The sequence below is a fragment of the Mus caroli genome, chromosome 9, assembly GCF_900094665.2.
Source record: "Mus caroli chromosome 9, CAROLI_EIJ_v1.1, whole genome shotgun sequence".
NCBI classification, from domain to species: domain Eukaryota; kingdom Metazoa; phylum Chordata; class Mammalia; order Rodentia; family Muridae; genus Mus; species Mus caroli.
Genome location: NC_034578.1, coordinates 62,832,631 through 62,837,069, shown reverse-complemented (window position 1 = coordinate 62,837,069; position 4,439 = coordinate 62,832,631). Strand labels below are relative to the sequence as shown.

Genomic DNA, 4,439 nt, shown 5'->3' with positions numbered 1-4,439 from the left:
AACTCACTTTGTAGACCAGGCTGGCCTTGAACTCAGAAATCCACCTGCCTCTGCCTCCCAAGTGCTGGGATTAAAGGCGTGCGCCACCACCGCCCAGCTAGAAATACAGTTTTTGAGCCACCATGTGGTACTGAGAATTGAACTCAGGTCCTCTGGACGAGCAGCCAGTGCTGTTCATTTCTCCAACCCTCAACCTGGCTTTTTAAGTGGATCTTAACTTCAGTCCTCGAATATGCAGGGCAAGTATTTTGCCTACTGCCTCCACAGCCCCATATGTAGAGTTTTGAGAAGTAAAATCTTCCAGGTTCCCACAGGATGGTTTGGTGCTGTAATGAGTGCCCTCCTTGTGGTCACCAGTTGGTAATGAAGTCAGATCTAAACACCAGGTTTTATCTTATGACTCCTGGCCTCTGGAACCACAGGTAGAGAGCACTTGAGAGAATCAGTAGAACTGTTTACCTTACCTAACTTCTATGAGTCTCTTTTACAGAGTTCCAGTTGTCCTGGAACTCTCTATGTAGACCAGGCTGACCCTGAACTCAGACATCCGCCTGATGCTCAAATTTAAGGCATCTGCCACCATGCCCAGCCTTTTTTTTTTTTTTCCCTTTTTTTCTAATCTTTTTGAAACAGCTCAGGCAAGTCTTAAACTTTCGATCCTTTCACCTGTCTCCCAGGCATTAGGACAGGTATGTCACAGGGGCCTCTGCTATGCAAATGATGCTGGCACCTGGTATTAAGATAGGCACAGCACTTGGGGGGCTGTGGTGGGAAAAGAAGGTTTATTACAGGTTTGGTTTTGTTTTTTCCAAGATAGGGCTTCTCTCTGTGAAGCTCTCGCTGTCCTGGAACTTGGACCAAGTTGGCCTTGAACTCACAGAGATTAAAGGTATGAGTCACCATTTCCTGTCTAAGCTTTTAAACTTATTTTATGTTTGATCTCTGGAATCCACAGAGATCTGATAGCCATAAGTTATCCACTGACGCCCCTCCCCCCCGCTGCCCCCCCAGTGCATCTGTGGCATATTGGTAAACACAGGCATGTACACACACACAAACACACACACACAGAGGCACTTGTTATTTTGTAGATGACTTGGGCATGGTTCCCAGCACCCACCTGAGAACTTACAACCTTCTGTAATCCAAAGGACCTCTTTTGGCTTTTGAGGACACCATACTCATAAATACAAACACACAGACATATATATATATACATATATATATATTACATCTAAAAAATTATTTAAAACAAACATGACAGCCAAGTGGTGGTGGTGCATGCCTTTAAACTCAGCACTCTGGAGGCAGAGATAGAAGGGTCTGAGTTCAAGGCCAGTCTGGTCCTAAAGAGAACTCCAGAACAGCCAGGGCTACATAGAAAAATCCTGCCTTAAAAAACTGGGGGGAAAAGTACACAAGTTAAGTCCCCAAGCACGAGTGACTCACCCAAGGTCACAGAGAGGACGACCACTGACTCAAAATCCAAGTCTCTCTGCTACACAGCCTGGCTTTGGAGCACCAGGGTCTGTCCTAGCAGATGGGACTTCTGAGTGCAAGCTGCCTACCGAAGGGACCACAGTAATCATCTTGTCTTCTTCCCTAGAGCAGCCCCACAGAAACATCCACCTCAGCCCTCTCCAGAGCATGCCTATCTCAACTCAGGCTAATTTTAATCTCTCCCTCAAAGGGCTTTTTGGCCAGACCTCCCTAGAGGCCCCTTAAATAGCAAGTTCTCAGCACAAAGTTTCCTGCTTGCTGTGGGAGTGAGGCATGAGTTCTTTACTCCCCTCCAGGCTTCTCTGCCTGCTCCCTCTGGTGTCCACCATCTATGTTCTAAACCTCCTCAAAGGCTACAGCATAGCATTGTCCCCTGCATGCCCTGATACCCTGACAGAAACAAAGCAGGTCTGGATTATGTGACTGGTCCCATCTACAAGCCACAGACCCACAGTGTAGGAGGGCTAAGTCACCTGAACACTCCACCCCAGCCAATTACATCCTTTTATCTCCCTAGTTAAGAAATAGGCAGTAGCCAGGCAGTGGTGGTGAACGCTTTTAATCCCAGCACTTGCAGGCAGAGGAAGGAGGGTTTCTGAGTTCAAGGCCAGTGTGGTCTACATAGAAGGCTAATACCCCTTTCTTTTTTTTTTATTTTCCTGAGACAGGTCTCAATATGTATTTAGGACTGACCCTGAATTCAAATGTAGCCCAACGTGGTCTCAAGCTCATAGCAGTACGCCAGTATCACCTCCCCTAGAATTCGGATCGTAAGTATGCACCACCACAATCAGCTCTGCAAGCAACTTGGCTCACCAAGGAACAGAGTTGGGTGAGACCCAGGTACTCAAGATTTTGGGTGTGCCTACAGCAATCTCCTTGGGCAGTTACACTATACAGCCCGTAGCTGGGTCTCCTCCCTTCTCAAGCTTTTTATTCCAGATGACAGGAACAAAAATAGAAACTAGCAAACTAATGGTAAAAGGAGGTATGAGCTCAACAGGCTGGCTAGCAGCACTCAGAAGAGGGGCGCCTGGAACCCACCAATGGACTGCTTCCACCATCAGACTCCACACAACCCCATGCACTCCAGGTCCTCATCTCATAGCAGCTGCTTGCGCTGTTCCTTCCCACCCTGCCCCGTTCTCACTCATTAGCTACAAAGCATCCATCCTTTAGGCTGGGTTTCTCAGTCCTCATTCCTTCCCCTGAAGTCCTGCCGTGGCCTTGGCACCCTGGCCTTGTATTGCTCCCACCAGTGTGAGCTGTTCTGGCATGCCAACTACACAAAGTCTTAGAGAGACAACAAGCCTCAAAACTTGTCCACCCTTCCAAGCATCTACTCAGGCACTGTCAAGCAAGATCTCCCCCTTCATATTCAGTTCCCCTAAAGAAACTTACCCAGAGACATGTGACCCAACAAGGCAAAATGACACTATAAATAGCCAAGAGAACAGGCTAGTTGGATCAGAGTTTGTACCCATCTTTAGGCTTTGGCCCAGGGATCTACTTCATCTTTCTGAATGTTTCAATTTATACAACAATCTATACAACACAGACACCAAGACCAAGAGAACTCTCCTTACTCTAGCACACACATAAGGGTCAACAAAGAACATGAAATAATTTACCTCTGCAAACTCTCACCTGTCAGCTACCAAGGGCCATAGACCCTGGAACTCCCAAAGCTGCTCTTCTCTTACACAAGCCTTACTCTCTGTCTTTGCTCTACAGACCCTAGGAGCCCAGCAGGAGAAGTCCAGCTTCCACTTGGCTAAGTCCACATCACAGGCTGTGGTTTGATATCCAACTTCTTGGGACTCTCTAGGCCTTTATTGTCACTCAGAGAGAAGGAAGGGCCCAGGCACTCCTAGGCTCTTTCTGTCCCTCCAGTACTAGCTTCACACTCAGTATCCACGGGCACAGGGCCAGGGCAGTTCCCATCTACACAGTGGAAATTTCTCCTCCTGGTAAGCATTTTTTAAAAAAAGATTTATTTATTACATGTATATGAATACACTGTAGCTGTCTTCAGACACACCAGAAGAGGTTATCAGATCTCATTACAGATGGTTGTGAGCCACCATGTGGTTGCTGGGAATTGAACTCAGGACCTCTGGAAGAGTAGTCGGTGCTCTTAACCACTGAGCCATCTCTCCAGCCCCTGGTAAGCAAATTTAATGGGAGATTTTTTTTTTTTTTTGAAACAGAATTTCTGTGTCACTCTAGATGTCCTGAAACTAGCTCTGTGGACTAAACTGGTCTTGAACTCAGCGGTCTGCCTGCCTCTGTCTCCAGAGTGCTGTGATTAAAGGTATGTGTCACCATGCCTATAAAGGGAGATTCTTGACCACACTGTCTCATGCCATAGGATAGGTGTCTTCTTCATGTTGTATGCATAGCTATTCTGGCCAGAACTCAAGTTGTTTTGTTTTTGTGACAGGATATCTATCATACATCTAAATTCTGGATCTTCTTGCCTTGATTTCCAAAGTATCGGATTACAGGTGTGTACCCCCAAGTCTGGCCACGGTTCACTTTCTGAAGAAAAAATAGGAAGGGCTCTAGTGAGTCCATTCACATCTAAGGGTCAGTGAAAATCTTCCTTCAAATAAACTCACAGTTGTTCAAAGAGACAAAACGGGCTGGAGAGATGGCTCAGTGGTTAAGAGCACTCACTGACTGTTCTTCCAGAGGTTCCTAGTTCAATTCACAACACCCACATGGTGGCTCACTACTGTCTATAGCTGTAGTTCCAAGGGGTTCTGTACCTTCTTCTGGTCTGTAAATGCAAATGTACATTCAGACAAAACACCATGTGCATACATAAACACATCTTTTAAAAAGAAAAAGCCAGCCGGGCGTGGTGGTGCACGCCTTTAATCCCAGCATCCGGGAGGCAGAGGCAGGCGGATTTCTGAGTTCGAGGCCAGCCTGGT

General features: G+C 46.7%; 1 protein-coding gene across 3 annotated transcripts in view; it reads right to left on the bottom strand.

Moving 5' to 3' along the window:
* Nucleotides 1-4,439, bottom strand: part of Rbpms2 (RNA binding protein, mRNA processing factor 2) — a 32,355-nt gene that overhangs the window by 13,202 nt on the left and 14,714 nt on the right. The gene's annotated exons all lie outside the window — the stretch shown is intronic.